The sequence below is a fragment of the Falco punctatus genome, assembly GCF_963210335.1.
Source record: "Falco punctatus genome assembly, chromosome: 8".
Taxonomy (NCBI): Eukaryota; Metazoa; Chordata; class Aves; order Falconiformes; family Falconidae; genus Falco; species Falco punctatus.
This window is the reverse complement of record NC_137588.1, coordinates 18,181,539-18,201,734: the sequence shown is the minus strand read 5'-3', so window position 1 is coordinate 18,201,734 and position 20,196 is coordinate 18,181,539. Positions and strand designations below refer to the sequence as shown.

General features: G+C 44.8%; 1 long non-coding RNA gene across 1 annotated transcript in view; it reads left to right on the top strand.

The window, feature by feature from the left end:
• The first annotated feature begins 5,814 nt into the window (after positions 1–5,814).
• The window catches only part of LOC308068922, a 52,195-nt gene continuing 37,813 nt past the window's right edge, over positions 5,815–20,196 (top strand). Inside the window, exon 1 of the long non-coding RNA XR_013930188.1 lies at positions 5,815–20,020. This is a non-coding gene — a long non-coding RNA (uncharacterized lncRNA). The remainder of the gene's footprint in view (positions 20,021–20,196) is intronic.

The following is a 20,196-nucleotide window of genomic DNA, read 5'->3' as shown; positions in this document are numbered from 1 at the left end:
CTTGATCACTAAAAAAAATTCTCCTGCTAAAGGTAATGTTCTCATCAGTCTTCAACGTAAGGTAAAATCAGCCATGATCTTAAAGACAGCCATGGTTACTGTGACTCACAGCACACTTCTCATGCCCCTCCATCTGTCTGGCCCATTGTCAAAAGCTTGAAACACCTGAATAGATTAAGTTGGGGAAAAAAAAAAGTAAATAAAAAAAAAATCAACTTTTGCTTGATCTTACCATGTCAAGGGAAGATGACAAGTTGGTTGACAGCTGAGGTCGCACAGCTGAACCCCTTTCAGCTCCTTTTCAGAGCTGGATATGTGTGGGTCTGTGCTCTCCATCAACAGAGGCTTTCCTGACCTTCATTTCCAGTGAAACTAAATAGAAGTTACAGGCTGCCTACTCTTAAATATGTATGTAGTTTTAACAGGCAGTTTTTTCTCTTTCTTCACCCCACCTCCCTTCTTTTTTGATGGCTTTCTTGTTTAGTGCTTTTTGGATCCAGTCCCTGAATTTATAGATCCCAGGGGAATATTTTACCCACATGTCTGCCTACCCACCCCACCTTTTGATTTTTACAGAGACCTGTAGCAGTGACTGCATTTATAGTGTGGCAAAACGGAATTTAAAAACAAATTGAATCACACCTCATGGCCACCACAACTCAATCCAAATGCTGCAAGTATGAGGACCTTAAGTTATTATGCAGAAACCCTTTTTTTTTTTTTCAAATATGCAGACCAAATGTTCTGTGTCTGTTTCACCTTTTCTTCATTTCACCTTATTTTAAATTAGAGTGACAATGGATATAGAGCATGCCTGTCTGCCTACTTCTGGCAGGATTTCATTCATCTATGAATTCATATTACTTTTTTAATATTCTTGATAAGTGATAGCTTTATTTCTAGACTATGTAGGGGATACAGAAGACACACATATTACACAGTATAATCAATAGAGTGGCCAAGCTCACATTTGTATGAATTTACCAATAAAGTAATGTTGCCAGATGTAAGCAACGAATTAGGAAAAGCCAAAATTCAAGGTATCTTGTAATTACGTTTCCTGTCCAGACTGGATGTTGAGATCAGGTGTTTATTTGTTATCTACAGCAGGCAAGAAGTAAGGTGAGTAGTATTAAGACACACTACTTACAATGCTGTTCTGGACGCTTTTTTAGTGAGTTTTTAGTGGGCAGTGGATTGTCCATTGAAGAACCCTGTGCTTTACTCTTGAAAGGAGAATTGTGTGCTTGTGGACCACAAAAGCAATATTGGATGGCAATTATTCTCTCCTGGATAGAAGTGCTATTGAGAGTGCTAATACGAATCATCTCGCCCTGTGTTATCACTCAGACCTTTCCAGTTCACACCAATAAACATGCTCATGCTTACTATGGCAACACTAACAACCACAGGGGAAAAACCTAGCCTTTTGTACCAGAGCATAGTTTTACAAGCAACGTGCCTCTCTGCCTGCACCCGTGTGGTTTAGTGTTTCAGACTGTTTCATTAACCACTCTTTTGACAGCTTCTCAGCTTAACAATGGGTAAGGCTACAGCTGCAGTAGGTGTCTCTTAAATTCTCCCTGATGCAAAGAAATAGCACAGCTCCTCTGCTGTCTCCTTGCTATGAAATGCTGCTTCTAATCCCCAGCAAACCAGCTGATTTGCTAAAAGAATTTCTAGTTATTTATTTTTATGTCTTTCATTATTGGCTGTTCATAATCACTCTCAGCCTTCCTAACTTTCATGCCCTGACATTTTATTTGTTATAGTTCAAACTCCTTTTCTATTGGCTTCAGTTGGGCTGGGTTTTCATTTTTTGAAAGGCACCTGTTTGGCTTGAACAATATCTTGCCATTTAACCATTTTATTGCTTTCCCCCATACTTTCCTGTCTCCTCCCCACCATGCACACCTCTTTTTTGTGCTCTCCATGGTTATGTTCAAGTTTCTTAAATAGCTTCCATGCTGAGTCTAAAGATTTTAATTTCCTTACTTTTGAATTTAAAGTCTTTTTAATATCTACCATGCTTAAGCACTAAGTTCCCCCTCCATGGTGCCTGTTGATGTGATGAGCTCCTCCCCAGGATGCTGAGTTACAGTGTGGCCTCAGCTGCAAGGGCCAGGTCCTCCCTGTCCACCTCCTGGTCCTTTCTGTCACCTCTCCCCTCTGCTCCAGCCTGGCCCAGTGCTTGGATTGATGGACCTAGGGGTAAAGTGCCCTGGGGCTAAAACAAAAGGGAGTTTTCTGCTGGTCTTGGTGTAAGGCACAAACAGCTCCTGGGCCCCAGCACCTGGTGCAGAACTTGAAAGAGGCTCAGTGTTTCTTGTCTGACTCCTTGGACAGGGCTGGGCTTGGTTTCAGGTCCTGCCTGTGCCTGCATGGTACTAGGAGATGGATGAAAAGGTGTGGGATCATCTGATGTGCTTGGGAGCAGAATGAAACCTGTTTAGCCAAAGTCTTTATTCCTCTGTGAGACTTGCAGTTTGGTGCAGAACTAGAAGGTCTTGGGGATATGAAATTCTGTGAGAAACTGAGCTAGCAGGAGCGACTTCAGGCCTGTCTGCAGGGATCCTGCCGCTAGTTACCTGCACTGTACCCAGACCATAATGCGCTTTTATGGGGGCACAGCGAGCCCGTTGTGAGGATGACTCCAACTAATAAAATCATACAAGCTTTCTATAGATTTGCAGGCTGACTAATTGGTATCAGAAGATCTGAAAACAACAGAAATCAGTGATGTGTGCCAGCTTTCTGTTTTTATTTTCCATCAGTATTTTCTAATTTTTCTTACCAGTAGGCTGTAAATGATTACCCTCCAGAGGAAGGTCAAGTCTGTATTTTACATTATCTTTTTTATTACTCTTATGCTCCAACTTGCTTTTTCGGTGGATTGGGATGATGCTCCCATTAGGCTTAAATAAACTACCTCTAAATCAAAATAACTGGGTACCTGACAGTTTTTCACCAGTTTGCACCAATAACCTCATGAAAACTGATTTTACAGAGTTTGTTTATATGTATGAATGTGCTATACTAGGATCATGTTCAGCCTGTACTGACCCCTTACGCCCATTTGGTAGCTGCCTCTCTGGGTCCAGGCTGCCCATGGTACCCTGGCTGCTGGGAGCAAGAGAAAAAAATTTTCAGCAGATGAGCCGTGCACTGTCAGCTCTCCCTTTCTCGGCATCCCTCAGATGAGCTTGACACAGCAGAGGCTGTTTTCAATCACATACCTAACAGCACAAAGACTCACTTGTTGATATTTGGGGGCAAACAGGGAAACCTGCCTTATTGCTTTGCAGTAGGCATGGAGTAGACACCAGGCTTGGTGACTCTACCTGGCCCCCACTCAGAATGAAATGAGAGTGGTGACACCCGAGGAGTGGATAACTAGTGTCAGGAGAAACTATTTTGGAGGAAAAAGCTGTGGGTGGATTTTGTAGTTGTCCAAGATTAGCTCAGTCATGCAGGTGGGTAAGTAAGAAATTGGGTGGGGTTGCCAAGGTCTGCTGTGGTGGTGGTATGCTGCAGGCTTTGGCTGATCTTCACTGGTGTCAAAGAAGTCAGCGGAGACTAACAGACTGTGAAAAGCCATTTTGAAGTGTGTGTGTCCATGTGGAAGTTTTAAGCTGCTCCTTTCAAGCTAGGATGCCTTCTTTTTGTGTGTTGCTGGTGTTTAGTGAATAGTAAGGTCTGATACTTGGAGGTAGAACATGTGAATGTAAAGTGGTGGAAGGAGGACATGGGCTTTTTTTTACCCCAAACACCCAGAGACTTTTGGTGGAAAAGGACAAGGCCATTCTTTCATTTTAATGGCATAACTCCAGAAAGTTTGGGGAACTTGTAAACCTGGGAGGGTGGTTGTAAAATCTAAACAAAGATTTCAAGGTACAAATTCCTTGGATTTTAAGGCAGCTCTTTCCTATCAAGGACTGAATGAAGAAAACAGAAACCTGTGCATTGCAGAACTGAATCCAAATTGTGCAGTTCCAGCTCATCTCTGTCTTCCTTCTCTCTGCATTGTTACCTTGAAACTGTCACACTCTGGTTTTAGTCATTAATTTATTCTTTGCCATTCTCAAGTGCCAGACTGCAAAGTTTCAGCCTCAAAAAAATTTTTATAATCAGGTCCCAAACCCCTTAAACAAGTTATTTTATTGAAAGTACTATTAGGCCCCTTTGACTGGGGCTGTGCTAGCAGGGGCTGCAATAATACATAATGGTGCTATGAGTGTAGTGTCTGTTCTCTATTACTGCCCAAAGGAAATCCGGAGCGTAGGAGAAGAGAAGAACTTTAGCAAGTGAAGATTTCCCCATGGCCAATGGGACTGTGCTTGCTAGAAGGGTCCCTTGACCATTCTTACAAGATAAGACACGGAAAATAAATTATAGTTACTTGTAATGACTCTATCATTGCAGCGAAGGTATGGCCAGTCAGGACTGGTAATGAGTTTAGGTGACTCCCTAGTTTTGTTACATTCCTGTGCCTGGAGAGTTTATTTAATTGAACTGCTGTGTTTTTATTGTCAGACTTCCCAGGCTTCAAAATAATGCAAGGCAGTGCATGGGCAGAGGTGTGCTAGGAGAGCATGAAACAGCTCTAATTGTTTCAGATTCCCATGCTCTGTCCGTCCTTCTCCACCACTGCCATCTCTCCAGAGGTACCTCTGGGTCGAAGTTGAATTGAAAAGTCATTTAATGTAAATACTTTAACATGCCTCGGTCCTACAGGCAGTAGGCAAGGTACCAAACTTCTAGGCATTTTAAGAACAGCCTGAGGATGGTGTGCCATAGCAATGTCGCTGCTGGCTGCAATCACAGCTTGCATGCTTTTCTTCACCAACACTGTAATTCCTGCTATACTTTAAACAAGAACAGACACTGTTCTCTAGGTTTCTCTCCATAAATGTACACAAACTGGGCCAAACTCTTTCCTCAGTCATGCTGAAGTAAATCAGAAGTAATTCCACTGACAGCCATGAACGTTGCAGTGAAGTTACACCAGCTGAGGGCAGAAGTTGGACTGCTGTGCCTGCCCGTGTATGTAAAAGCTGTCATTGCCAGCCAAGCTGAGACATTCATTTACTGCAGCACATGGATAGCATTATTGTTGCTTCAGACTTTGTTTGGGTGGAAGTCAGTGGTTAAACACCTGAAATCTCAGTAGACAAAAGAGAAGACTATAAAGTTTTATGACTGTAAAGTAGGAGATTGCAACATGTAGGTTCCGTTAAAAAAAAATCAGAAACTATGTTATATTACATACTTTAGAGGTTTTGTCACTGAGTTGATTAGTATGACTTAGTTATTAGCTGTTACTAGAAGCTTTCCACTGAGAAATGGAATTAGAAATACCAGTTGCTGTATTTTTTTTAATTCACGACCTTGTTGAATTCATCTCAGTCTCACAGATGCACAGAGAATGAGTCCTAAGGCTGTTTTATATGTTTAAGTATTTGCCTATTTCTTTGTGGGGTAAAAAAATGCAATCTGGGGAGAGAAAACCAATGTTTTGTAACAGCTGGACTTCAGATGCACGCGTCAGAGCAGAAAGGGATGAGGGCTGTCAGCCACATTTGTACTCAGGCAGCTGTAATTCTGGTGACTGGGATACTTATTTTCCCAGGCCAGCACTAGTACCCTAGTTTCTAACTCTCTCCAGTACCCCCCAATAGCCTATCCCTTCGGTTTCCCTCCTCTTTTCTCTGCCATCCTTAAAATTCTCCTTCACTCTGTATCCCCTGTCCAAGCATGTGATAGCTACCCTGACCATGAGAGAAAGGCAAGGGATTTGGTAAGAAAACAACAAGAACTTACAGATGGGTTTAATGTTATTGCTTATTCGTGAAACATATTTAACATATTCTGGTTTGGTGGGTTTTGTTTTTGCCTTGTGGCTAGACATATACATCTTAAAAAAACCAGTTGTTTTTTGTCCAGTCTCTGACTACATAAATACAGGTATGTTCAGTGCCAGCACATACATAAGAGGATTGTATATTGGGGGGTGGGGTGTGTGTGTTGATATAATGTATACCTGTGGATCTGACTCTGAAATGCAATTTCTAGGTGTCTTTTAGACAACTAAATTCACTACTCAGAAGTGCCTAACATCAGAACAGAAAAAAGCCTCTAGCCTGACTGTAGTGCATTCATTAGAAACACAAAAAGTTTTCAGACAATCATTTGTAGTGTCTGTCCAGCCCTATTCCGGTACAAAGTCCCCTGCTTCTTTCTCTTCCTCCCATTTAAATTCCAGTTTTTACATCTTACCCTGTGTGTCTCTAGCCAGTACAGCCAGCAAGATCCAGCCCCTACCTGAGTTCACTGGGCAATGGCATTTAAAGGCAGGAAAAGCTTGCATTTAAGCACCGGGACCTGAGCAAGTTTAAGAATTAAGATGATCTTTTGAAGGCGCAGCAAACCACAAATCAGCCCACCCCAGTGAGTTTGACTTACATTGGTTGCAGTGAGCAAATCTTGATGTTCCTCCAGTCTCTCTTAAAGCAAGCAGCTAAAGCTAATGGGCCTGCTGCAGTGCATCCTCCTCAGCTAACAGAGCAGGATACTTCCAAGTCTTGCCTTTTGACCTGATCATGAGAGACCTTGATTAGAGCATAAAACACTGATAATGTGAAACTCAATTGCTTTCACACTTGTAGTGTAGCTTGATGTGCCCAAGGGAGACCTGTGGGTGTGCAGGAGTTCACTGGTAGTCTTATTTTACCTGTTTTTATTACTGATTGAAAAGTGCAGGATTGAGGGAATTTTTTTATTGTCATGTTTTTGCCAATGGAGAAAGGCAAAGAAAAGAAATCCCTTTTGGCATGGGAAATGTTATATTTTATTTAATAAAGAGTAAATTTTGTTGTGCACCATGCCAATTTATAAACACGATATCTGTAACTCACACTTAATTACAGGGGGAAAACCAGAATTAGTTCATTAATGCTGTGAAAAGAAACAGTGACCTACCTGCCAAATGGCAAAGTGGAAATAATTAATCTGGTCAATTAAAAAGAAACTGATAAATTAAAATGCAAAGCTTTACATGTGGTGCATTAAATTAAGGAGTCACAATTTCCAGAATGCGTGTTTATTGTCAGACTTGATCCTTCCTTTTCTTGCTTGACTTGGTTCTATGTTTGGCAAGTCCGGTTAGTGAGCTGTTTGGCATTCAGGGCTAGCATACAAATTCATACGCCCAGGTGTATTTTGCGAAAGAGAGCTTGCAAGATCAAGCTCTTTGTGAAATCCAACTGATGAAATGCACATGCCTTGTTTTTATTGTCATATTTACAAACCCCCTTATTCCCTCTGCTTTGCTTTGCTTTCTTTCCCAGCATTAAATGTCACTTGCCTTTCCTTCAGCATTAAAAGACCCCGGCACAGTGCTGAATTGCTGGGGTCATCTCAATCAATTTATGACCTTAAAAATCTGATCCACACGGAAACTACTGGGCTGCTGGAGCTGAACCCTAAAGTATACAGCATATTTGCTCCACAGAACTGGAAATAGTAAAACAGTTTCTTTTCTATAAATACCAGTAACTCCTCTTGACATTTACAAGTACATAGTATTTTTTTTACACACTGCATGATCTCAAAAGTGCTTAACAGATCAGTGAACTGTGCATCTGCTCAGCATAGGTAACTACAAAGCATTTATGTGCCCTGCACCATCCCTCACAAAAGCTCAGGACATTTACATTAGCTCCTGTCCATCTCAAGGCCATAAATTGCAATAAGAAATATGGGCTACTTACTGAATGGTTGACCAGTGCTCTGGTGCAGCCTACAGGAAAATATGAATGTTATTGTTTACTTTAACTAGGGCATATATCATATGGAGCCAAGGTCTTCTCGTCTGTTAAGATGAGAGTTGCTCTCGTCAGAAATACTTCGGGGCATGTCCCGTTGCTAGGGAAAAATCAAATTGAAAAGCAAAAGCTAAGCAGAGGATGGTCTGAAAGTTTTATATCTGAGGTGTTAGAATTGGCAAGCATTAAAAATACAGTGAGAAAGCCAAGTCAGACGTTTCCGTGATGTGGTAAAAATAAGCAGTGTGTGTTGTAGCCTCTTCAGAAGGCACGAGTTTGCCTTGTGAGGGGGAACAGTATGAGATGGAATAAACAGCTGTGGCCAGAAATCAAATTCCTGGCAGTTCAGCAGCTCTGGTCTTCCTTCTCCAAAACTGCAAATCACCGGGGGGATTCCCCTCACCCCGGCTCCTGCCAGCAGCTCTGCAAAATCACCAGACAGCCCCCACAACATGGTTTTAACTCCTGAACACTCACATGTGTTGATAATTTCCTCGCTAAATCCTTAGGACATCATGATTCAGAGCCGAATTATACACTCTGCACCCATTTTTCCCATCTAAACCAGCAAATCATTGCCTGTGACTGGCTGGGAATTTCCTCCTGGAGAGGGGAGACACAAGCAGCTCCTATCAGTGACCAAATACAGGGGTGTGTACCTTCAAAGGGAATGGTACAGGAAAGGGACAGGCAAGGGAAAACAAACTTATTTTGTAAATGAGCACCGAATATATAAAACCTGCCCTGGGGTACAAAGCTTGCAAAACTCTGTTAAAATCATCAGGTTTCCCAACACCTCTGTCAGCTGCTGCTGTAATGATCCTATAAAAACTGAGGTGGGTGTCATTTCTGCATGATGAAAGCTATCCCAATTAAAGAGATAAGCCTTCCAAAAGTAGCTAAAAGGTTGCTGAGACCAGATACTTATGGGAGGCTGTCCTGACATTATGGGAGGCAAGTTGCACAAGCATTGCCAAAGTTGAGGGAAATTGCAGCACTCCGGTGTCCACCAGGAGCAGCTGTACTGTGTTCTGGACTTTGTCCTGCTGCCTTGCTTGGCTTGCTCTCCTTTCATCCCTCTGTCTGTCCCACTGGCCTGCACCTGGGGGGTGTAGGCTTTCCTGTACAGTCCCATCTCAGATCCAGATGTCCACCCAAGCTGTGTGACGAGACCTTCTTATGCTTCCTGAGCAGATAATGAAGTGCTCTCCTTGTGTGCCTTAAAGCTTAGGCTGCGTAATCATGTTGTGGGAAACTGCGTTTCCCCTCCTTGTCCCCATGTGTTTTGCCTCAGTGCTTTGCTGCTGTAACTGATGGTCATGGATTTCTTGAGATTGACCCTAGCATTGCGTATAACAGCAGAACTGGTGTAGGAATAAACAAACCCATTTTCAGCACCCATTTTGAAATCCACAGCCCAAGGGTAGAAGAGCGTGTTTAAGATGGACAATAAACCAAGCCATTTAAAACATATTTCCAACAGCCCACTGAGGTCAGCATCACATTTCCAAGGCTGAAAGCAGGAGGTGAAGGTCTGCCTGCTTGGCAGAGGTTGGGATGCTGCTGTTTGGCCCCAGGAGCCATAGCCTGGTCAGCTCCTCACTCTCCACAGGGTCAAGCAACCTTGCAATAGCAGTGATGTACCCCCAGTGCAGCTGTGTGCTTTCAGGTGGTATCTCAGAATGCCATATCCTAAGGCACAGATACCCAAAGGTATTTGGGAACCTTTTGCTGAAATGGCAAGGCTCAGGTGCCTACACACCCCACAGATACTGGCCCGAGGGCTCCATTGCTTCATCCACAGTTGCTTCACCGCATCCTTGGGCCAGAGAGGGAAATGGCAGAGTGGAGGTAAAGATCATTATAAGCCACTTCTGCACTCAAAGCCTGGTCTCAATGCCTGCGTGGTTTAGGTCCCATTTTCCCATCCCCGAGGGCAGGAGGAGAGCTGCTGCCCACTGTGCTGCAGATTGTCCCCCCACTCAGGGTGTCCCTGCGGGTGTCCCCAGCCATGGATGAGCCCTGCTCATGGCTGAAGGAGTGGAAGGGTGCATGGTGTGCAGCAGCAGCAGCTGAGCATCAGTATAGCAAGTGTGTGATCAAAACCTGAGTCACATTTGGCCTTCCCTGCTCGTGAAAGTGTATTTTTCCAAAGGCTGTGTCTCTTTATGCTATGGTTTAATTTTCCTCCCTTGCTCTTTCTGTCCCTATTGCACCCACGCTGTACTTGTCTTCGTTTTGAAATGTAAACACGCGCCTCTGAGCAAGCTTCCAGGCTGTGGCATGTTTTATGTATCTTTATTAGCTCCGCTCCAATGCTGGAGTGAGATTACATGATGTCTGAATTTCCTTGCAGTCAAACTTAATATCCTGAGAAATGGGAAATTTTACTGAAATCCTGCAGTGTTGGCCAGGGTGTGGGAGGGTCTGCACTGCTGTTTCCATGCCTGTGTTGCCGCCACGGATGTGCAGAATTATCTGACTTGAATATAAATTGTTTTTTCTCTTTGGTTTTTTTGGAGGGTTTGGTTGGAGTTTTTTGTTTATCAGGGTGGGGCAAATGCACTTTAGGTAATTTTGCCACTGCCCAGTTTAAATCAGTGTGAAGTTGTGATGGGAACTCAAGATGTATCAATATGAATAAACCTGAAAGGGAAAAAATTACGGTGAAAACTGACCGTGTTGCATAAAAAAGGCACTCAGCCTACTGAGCACTATGGGAAAACAAACAGAAATAGCTGTAAGAAATAATCAGGACAATATGAAATGCAGGCCCGTTCTTAGCTAGTATAAATATTCATTGCTTCAGGGAAGCCAACATCAGCTGAGGATATTAGCTACATGTCATGGACTGAGATATTTCTCTTTGTGTGAAGAAGAAAGGAGGTGGCTGTTAGCAATTGGGCTTGCAGGCAGAGCAGAGGCTGGGTCCCTCAGAGGCACAGGAGTGTGCCCTGGCTCCCCTGCAGCCCTCCCCAAGTCCCATCCCAACCCCGCTGTGGCACCCACCCTGGGGAGAACAGGCTTCCTCCAGTGCCTCTTGTGGGTGTCCTGTCCTGCGCCAATTAGCCCACCGAGGTCCTTTATCCCCTGCCAATGCCCCCAGCAGTCCCTCTCAGCTGCTCCCAGCCTGGGTTTCATTTCAGATGGGAGAAGCAGTACAGCGTTTCTCACTGGGGAGCTCTGCACTGGGCTCTGCTGCATAAGCTGAATGCTCAGAGAAGAAAGGTGCTGAAAGGTCTGTATCAGAAGCACTAAGCTGGTCCTGAGGGCTGCGCAACTACATGGCATTATCCAGCTGCAGGGTTACCGACGCACAGCGACAGGCTTAAAATGACTCACCTATGAGATCCCCACCTCTGCTATCTAATGAGGACGGGCAGGCTCTCAGGGAGAAAACGCAGGGAGGCAGCATCACCAGGCTTACCCCCCATGTTGAAGGTAAAACTGCTGGATGAAATCTGGCACAAACCCTCATTAAATGGAGATGTGGTTATTGTTAGTGCTACAGCAGCACCCACGAAGGCTCCTCCAGGACTACATCAGATTGCAGGGATTCAAACACAAGAGGTGAAGAAAATGGCAGTCAGGAAAATGTGTAAATGAATCTGTCTTTGTTCAAAGTCAAGAAATTAATGCCAGCTTCTTAAGGCATGGGAAATTACATTGGCTGCCAAATACAAAATGCTCTGGATTTCATGGGAATGACAGTGAAATATTTTCTTAACTTGACCTTGGGCCACATACTAAATGGAAAGAAGTAAGTTTGGCACTACAAATGCTAACTGAGCCATAGTAACTTATACCCGTGGAGGATCTGGCCTTACAAAGCCTGTTCCACAGGGCCAAATCCTGCCATCACTTACACTGGTGTAAACCAGACTGTGTTTTGCTGAATTGGATGGAAGTACTGGGGCTTGCACTGGGTAAATGTGAGCTTAATTTATGGCTTGGTGAGGATTGCTGCCTCATGGAGGTCAGCGGTATCCCAAATGAGCAAATCACCAGCTCATGTGGAGCTCTCACAGGAGCACTGTACAACAGGAAAATAGAGGTGAGGCATACAGTTATCCCTGTGCCCCCCCTGGGGACACTGGATGGGGCCTGACAGAAACATGGTTTGAGGTGAAAACAGGGCATGACAGAGTCTTAAGTGGAGTCGCATCACTGTTTGCAGACAACCTACCAGAGATTAATTTACAGAGGCGTCTTTCTGAAGGGCTGAGCATGTTCACCAACAGCTAAAATGAAACCTCAGTTTTCGTGGCTCTGCTTTGTACTTCTGGATGCTTTTAATTTGTTGATTACCAATCTAGTCATGCTCATTTTCCTCCTGCCTCTGACACTTCCTTAAGTTCAAATTAAGAAAGTTATTAGCATTATTACGTATTCCTTTGTACGAGTTCTCACCCCAGATTGACACCCGATGGTTCTATGTTCAAACAACAAACAAAATGACAGTGCCAGGAAATGAGATGAGAATCTGTTTTGCATTCTCATTCTGGGTTCATTTCCTCAGTTTAATTCAAGAATAACAACAAAAAGATACCACTTTTGGTACTATAGGATAAGCAAAAACTGGATTCAGACCAGCTTATATTTTCATCAGGTAACAGAAGAACATACCAGACAGGGAAACATATCTTAGGAAGGGAAATAAAATGTCACAGCCCACTTTTGGTTTACTTTTCTGCAGTAGCTACATGGCAGAAATGTTAAGCAAGTGTTGTCACGTAGGTTGCCTTCCTCATCATGCTGAATACAAAGCTGATTACTTAGGTTAAAACTCAGAATGAAAGCATTAGTTGTTTAGGTTTCTTGTGTAAATACACCACTCTTTGGCAAACAGAAATTGGAGAAATAAATTCCACAAAACTTGGTACAGTCTTAAGTTATGGGAAGTTAATACACATTGTCAGTGTTTCCAAATGTGAAACATAGGAGGTGTCTATTTAACCTGTCTCCCTAGGGAGGAATTACCTGATTCCTAACATGAGAAAACACCAAATCCAAGGCAGGGGCCTGCTGTTATTCCATCATGGAAGAACGTGTTCCTTTGAAATTTCATCAGCTAGAAAATCAATGAGTAGGGTTTCGGATTTCAGAGAGGAATTTTACTGGGTTTTTTTAGGTCCAAATGATAAAAATGCTATAAATTCTATCTTAGACTCCACAAGTGAAAGGTTTAAGAGATTATGTGAGTAAATCATTCATCCCTTCTGAATATCCTGCTGATAAAAGGGATCCCCTGATGTGATATGTACTGTCAGGTTTGAATTTGAAGCAGAGAATTTCTTTCAAGTTCCCTTTAGGGAATCTGTACGTTTTACGCTGAATATTAGGATCACCTCTCCAGGCATGGAAAGGAAGCCAGAATGAGACCCTAAAGCCATAGAGAAATTATCAGAAAGAGATAAACTGGTTTCCTTTTTTTTATTAAATTCTGCTATAACCAGCTTTATAACCTGGCAAGTCACAAAAATTTCACACTACATTACACATGCTCATTTGCAGGCATTTCACAAGATCAGGGAGGCGTCGCTGCATTTTCTGCCCTGGACCAAGCCCAAAGGCAGAGGGCAGGGCTCCTGCATCTCCCTTCCCAGGGACTCCATCCCACTCTAACAGCTTTATGTTTTGTTGACTGTTTCATTGCTATTAACTCTTGTTACCAGCATTTCATGTCTTCTGAAGCGCTGATTTGATTCTTGGGCAGGAGCAGATGAAGAGGCATTTAAGGGCAGCAGAAAAGGTGTTGCTCATTACGGCGGGAAAAGCTGTGGCTGCTCCCCATCTCTGCAAGAAGGGTGATTCCTGTCTTGCACATGATTGCAGGGGTTCAGTAGAGACTGCTAGGGAGGTGCTCTCATGCTGCTTAAACAGACATGGTAAAACCAGCGCAAGTCTAGAGAAGCTCCAGTGAAGTCAAGAGTCCTGCCCTGAACTGTACAAATACGGTCCTACTTATGGACAGGTTCTCCTCCAAGGTGCAGTTCACGTAAGGGTGCTACAGAGGGATGCAAGAGGCTGCAGAGGGCATGGCATTGCCTGCGTTTCAGGGTGAAGGCACTGGTACCCAAACTGCTGTCCCCCTGCGCCCCCCCCCCCCCCCCCCCGCCCTGACCGGTGGTGATGCTGAGGTTGTGCAAAACCTGGCTGCCCGGCCGGGCATGGCCTTGCCCCTCCGAACACGGGCGAGCAGCAGCAGGGAGCTCCCGGAGAGCAAAGGCAGGCGGGCGCCGGGCCTGCGGGAGCCGTGGTGCCCTGGACCGCGCCTCTCGCCGTTCCTTTCCGGCTTCCCTTTCTTCCTTCCTTCTGTCCTTGCTTCCCTCCAGCCAGGAGGCGCAGCGAACTCTAGCGTGGCTAGGAAAAAGGGCTGTGCCACCCTTCCGCGTCGGGAGCGACTGTTAGCCGCTGCCATGTGTTGGGTCGCGTTCCCAGCGATGGGGCTGTCCCAGTGCGGGGACCCCGGGGGCGGGCGCTGGCGCCCCGGCTGCTGGCGGCGGGGTGTGTGTGTGGGGGTGTGTGTGTGGTGGTGGGGGGGTGCCCGGGCCAAACCTGGCCTCGCAGCACCCTCTGTAGCACGGCGGGAGCACGGCAGCAGCCGCCCGGCCCTCTCCTGAAGGTTACACAAAGGCATGTGCTGCCAGGGGAAGAATAATGCCGCGCTGATAAATCAGGCGGTGCTCCCTAATGGAGCTGTCTCCGCACCTGCCGCGCACCTACGGCCGGTTGCGGGAATTGCATTAGCGCGGCGGCTATCTCGCTGCTGCCGAGGTGGCTGAAGTAGCGGTGGCATGACAGCCATCGGAAGATGTGGCGCTTTTTGTTTTAAAAATGTGCTGTGCATTGACCTGCTCTGCAGGGGAAGTGTGAAGGATTTATGTGCGCTCTGAAACCCTCGTCCCTCAGCTCTGATGGAGAAGCAGACTCTCCCACTCCGCATGGGAGCTGCAGCAATAAATACTATTGACAGAGCAAGAAAATCAGATACGCCATGTCGGAGCTCTCGCGGTTCTGTTTGCCGGCCGTTTGAGCGGCCGTGAATCAGTGGACGAGGACACAAAGAGCTCTGTGAGGCACCAGAGAAATGCAATTAAGAAAAACCTGAGCTGTGTTAATTTTAATTTGGAAGACGGCTGTTAGAAAACAGTTCAACCCAACAGGAACTGAGTTTTAGCCAACTCCTCCTGCCCTCTCCCACGGGAAAGAGGGCTATAAAATAAAACTGACTCATAAAAAGCTGTTAGTCAACCTGTTCCCTGCTTGTGACACAGGATGACAAGGGTCCTAGAGGCAGAGTTGGGGGGGAAGGAGAAGGTAAGCAGCAAGAAAGGCTGAAATTCAGAGATGTGGATGATTGTGTGCAGCAGAGGGCAAATACACTATGGAGAAGCTCAGATCATTCAGAGCCAGGGTGTAAATTCACCCTGGGAAGTTTAAAAAGTTTGTGATGCCAAGTGATGATTTCCATGTTCCAGAAGAAAAACTGGCGCTTGTATTTTCGATTTCCCTCTCCAAGCAGTTCCCAGTGGGGTGGCTGTCGGGATGCGGCTGTCTCCCATGGCTGGGGCTGCACTTGTAGGGGTAATCCTGCATTATGTGGATGGGAGGCCTGAGCCCTGTGCTCAGAGCCACAGTGGGCTGTGTGGGCTGCTGGTGAAGGCTGTGCCAGGCTGGGTCCAGGATCCCCTCCTGACTTCTACCTCTTGTTGTGCAACAGCAATGTTTTCTTAATGCATGGTGGTTGCACCATGGGAAACACAGGGTTAGCTGTTTTCTAAGCAGCATTTTAAGTGGACGGAAACAAGGGATTTTATCACTGAATTTGACTGGGGCTGTAGTATTTCCGTTTTTTCAAGAAGCTGCTCTGGGATGACTTGAAATAGCACTTTGTGAAAATGGCTATTTTCTAAGGTGCCAATTAAAAGCTCATTGAAGTCAATGGGAACTTTTTTATTGGCTTCCCTGGGCTTCAGTTTGGGCTATAAACTATACTGAATTTAGGGGAAGAACCCCCAAAACAGCAACATTCTGGACTGAAGCTGTTGTATTTGGCAAGGTCTGCTGTATGACTGGGCTTTATTAGTTTAAATTCAGGCAAGGTCTAGGAAAATTACGCTGATCAAAAGGTTCTTTGGAAATGAGTCCAAATATCTCCATTTTTCTACTTAATAGAAAAGCATCATCCAAAAAAAAGAGTTGTTTTGCTGAAAGTAAAGCCTAAAAGTTTGTCAGGACTGAAAGTCTCTTTTACGTTATTTAGAAACTGTTTCTTTGGGGTAGGTCGCATTGTCTGAACAAGGCGCAGAGGACTGCAAAACAGCTGTTTCTTAAATCAGTTACATCTCATAATTTCTCCATGTCTCCCAGACTGTGTGCGCATTTGGATGTTCTTATATTACTGTGAATATAATCAGCAAACTGATTGAAGCTGGAAGGATTCTAACACTAACTTGCTTATCACCATTTCCACACTCATGTAAATCCTCTCTGCCACCCTCCAGGACTCAGCCATATTCATTTCTGCCGCTACCGGCTTTCATTGTCCATGTCCCCACATCAGTGCAGAGTCATGTGTGCTTTCTCAGAAATTCCAGCCTGTGGTTTGTGAAAGCTGAGGCAGCACCTCGTGTAGGCACTGACAAAGGTGTGCACCATGTGAACATCAGCGCTGTGTGCCCTGGCTCAGTGCATTAGAGCTTCAGCAGGCATGGGCTGCACGTCGCTGAAGCCTCTTCTACTGGAGGATGCCACTTAAAAGTGGTGGATGTGCAAGGAAAGCCTAGAGATGCCCCTTGCTGTGCTTGTGAAAGCAGGTCGTGTCTTACCAACCTCTCTCAGCTCTTTGCACTAAAAGATGTTTTTGCAGGAAATGCCTTTCGTGGACTAGTTCTTGGTAAACCAGATGGTATTCATTGTTTATCTTTTTTCTGTATGAACTACACGTTGTGATGTGAAGATGTGCATTGTCCCAGGCATACCCACTCCTTAAGAAGGCAGCAGGATTTAGCAGAGGCCCAAAATTTAGGGAAGATTTTATTTGCTGAAAGGCCAAAGTGAGATAAAGGATGAGAAGCTTCGGTGAGAGAAGATGGATCTTTTGGTGCTTATCTTTCAGCCCAGCACCACCATGTTGTCACATCAGTGTCCCGAATCTGCAAACAACCGTTAGTCAGGACTGGACTCTGCTGCCTTTGCTGGAGTGTAAAGCCAATATGGATGTGTGGAAGTTTTGAACTCAGGCATCTAAAATAGGATGCTGTAAGTAAGATGTTGTGGAATAGGCTGTCCTAACCAGCTTTTATTCTTGTATGTAACTTCACCATTTTTAGAGAAAGAACATTCTTCTCCTTGTCCGTCTTCTAATGGGACTTACTTACCCAGTAGAAACACCCCCAGCTTCTCCAAGGAAGACTCCCAGAACTGTACAACAAGAATTTTTTGTTTCATCTTTAATATCTGTCTTACCGTAAAGTCAGCCACCCCTTAATTACTGAAATTTTTTATCAGCTCTGGATGTGGAGCTGATCACAAGTGTCCCTGGCATCTACTACCTCTGCCCTGCTAGCGGTGTCAGCATACATTTGATTAACAGATTACAGAGATCTGAGCACCAAGATTTGATTACAGAGATTTGAGCAGAGATTTGATTACAGAGATCTGAGCACCAAGAGGATTCAAGGTGGGGCGTGAAGTAAATCACATCTCAGGCCCTTCATGTGTCCCCTGCTCCACCAGCGCAGCGCAGACGGGCTGCTGGCAGGGTGGTAGTTTGACGCCTTCACTTGTGCAATGTGAGCTGTAATTACTGCAAGGGTAATTGGACTAAAAAAAAAAAAAAAAAAAAAAAGATCTGCCCACTGCAGTACAATACAGCTTGTCACCTGCAAACAGGGGTGGCAAGGCCTTGTAAGGTTGAGGACAAGAACATTTCACAAGATGCACTGTAAGGACAAGGTGCAGAAAGGGCTATTAGTTCAAATAAAATCCTGGAGATTGGCCTTGGTATGGCAGTGATGTGCGTGGGAGGCATCTTGTGCTGCTCATCTTGCAGATACTGATGCTGTAACAGAGAGCTGAAGTCTCCTTTCTCCTTTCTCCTGCCAGAAAAAGCAGAGGCTCTTGCTTAGGAATCTGTGCTTATCTGCAGCTGTTTGCCCTCCACAGCTCCCCAGGAGTATGGTCAGCTGCTTCTGGGTAGTGTTTTGTGTTTGCATTCTTTTAAATTAAAACAGTGATTTTTGGTTGTGGACAAAAGAAGAACTGTGCTGGCTTAGGGCATTAATTTAAGTGGATTTTACTATATTTCTAAGGAGCATAAACCATTATTTGGTGTCCTCCCTTTATTTAAGAGTGTATGTGCTTCCTTTAAAAATGTATTTTGTGTGTAAGTCACATAGTGATAATATTAAATGCAGTATAAAGACTGTAGTAAAACTGGTTGTAACATTTATATATTTTTCATGACCAAAGTGCTTTGCAGTTGAAGATGCTATAAACACATGCTTGCCACAGGGGGAAGTGACACATTTACACTGCAAAGGACAACAGCTGCATGACCCCAGGACCCAGTTCTGGGCACAGGAGGGGCAGGCAAAAAAAATGGGGCAGGGGCATCTGCTGCGGCATGCTGTGGCCACGAGAAGATTGGGTGGCTGTTGGCTACGTGGACAGGGTGGAAAATACTGCTGGGATATGGAGGAGACCCCACACAAAAGCATCCATTGATACAGCAGAGGAGGAAGCAGCTGTCCCAGGTCTCCTCCTGTTGTGTCTCAGCTCTGCCCCTTCCCCCTCTCCTTGCAGCAGCAGAGGCCTCTCCACATTTGGGTCATGGTGTTCAGAATGCTCAGAAGCCTTGGGCTGTCTGGGCGCACAGCGTACTCTGAGAGGAAAAGCAAGCAAAAACAGAAAGAAAAGGGAAGAATAAGGAAAATGCTGCTATTGACATTTTCCCTGGGGTTGTCTGGTGTGGTTTTTTTCCCCTTCGTCTGATCTGTTGCAATAGGATGACGCAAATTCCAGACAGGCTGACTGCTTTCTAGCCATATCTTCTAAAACAGCCACATCTTGCACCACTCCATGTCCTTTCATAGGTACATTTTTTTTCCATGGGGAGCACAGTGCTCTCCCTTCTCACCCTGTGCCCAAGGGCCCTGTGCCTTCCCTGGAGGCTGGCAGGATCAGAGAGTGTGTGCCAGAGCCAGCCGACCCTATCATCCCTGCTTATTCGTGGGGGCCCCCTGCGTGGCCACAGAAGGTGAGAAAGAGATTAAGTGCTTAGTGTGGCTAATCCTGACTGCAGTGCCCTAATGAAAGTCACGCACGGTTGTACAGAAACTGCTAGAGCATGTGAACGTCACCAAATGGTCAGCCATGGAAAAGTCTCTAAATTGCTCTCCATTAGAGGGCATTCAACATTTGCAAGATTTGCAAAGTAAATTTTTTTTTTCAAATGTGCACTGACTTTTACAGAATATGCACAATGAATATTAAATACATGGCTGATGTTCCCTGAGTCATTGCCCATTACTGCACTTCAGATGCCATTATGTGGCATGACTTTTAAAAACTTTTTTTTAAAGGTCATCCTGTTTATGCTACATAATATATAATACAGTTCCACTGTACATTAGAAATGTACTTTGCAGCCTGCTGCTGTGCTTCATGGAGGTAAACAAAATTTGAAATCACGGGTTTCCTCCTCGTGGGGAAGCAGTTGTGGGAAATATGGGGCTTTACAGACTAGTAATAAGCTATGGAGGCCTCTCTAGGACACCTTGCCACATCTCCTGCCTGCTCTCTAGCCTCTCTAGAATATTTTCCCATTCTGGACACTGTTAAATTTGATTTTACTTTACTGTTATAGGAAGCTTTGGGTTAACTGTAACATTACCTAACCCACAGCCGTTTCTTTTAGCTACAGATATGCTTGGCCCTGACAGGTTTCTGTCCCAGCAGATAAGCAGAGTTGACTTCCTGTATGTTGAAATGGTTGCAGACCTGCTCAGTCCCTATATCCACTAACTCTGTGGAAGGGTTAAGCATTCTATTGCTTTATAATAGAGCAGCCTTCAAAAATGATGTCCTGTTTCTTTCCAGGTAAACCACAGCATAGAAACTGGATTTTGAGGGACATGGAGCCCAATTAGAAACTCACCCCTTGACAGCTCTTCAGGGAACCAGTATGAAAGGTAAGCAAATGAGTTAAAGCCACAGATCTTTGATCCTTATTTAAAAAACTTCAGGTCATGCATTGCTTCAGAAGGCAGAATACACAAAAAGGAGAGCAGCCACAGGGGCACAGAACCCAACTGCATAAAACCACTGAAAGGTATTTTGGCCTCACTTAGCTGTGAAACATGTAATA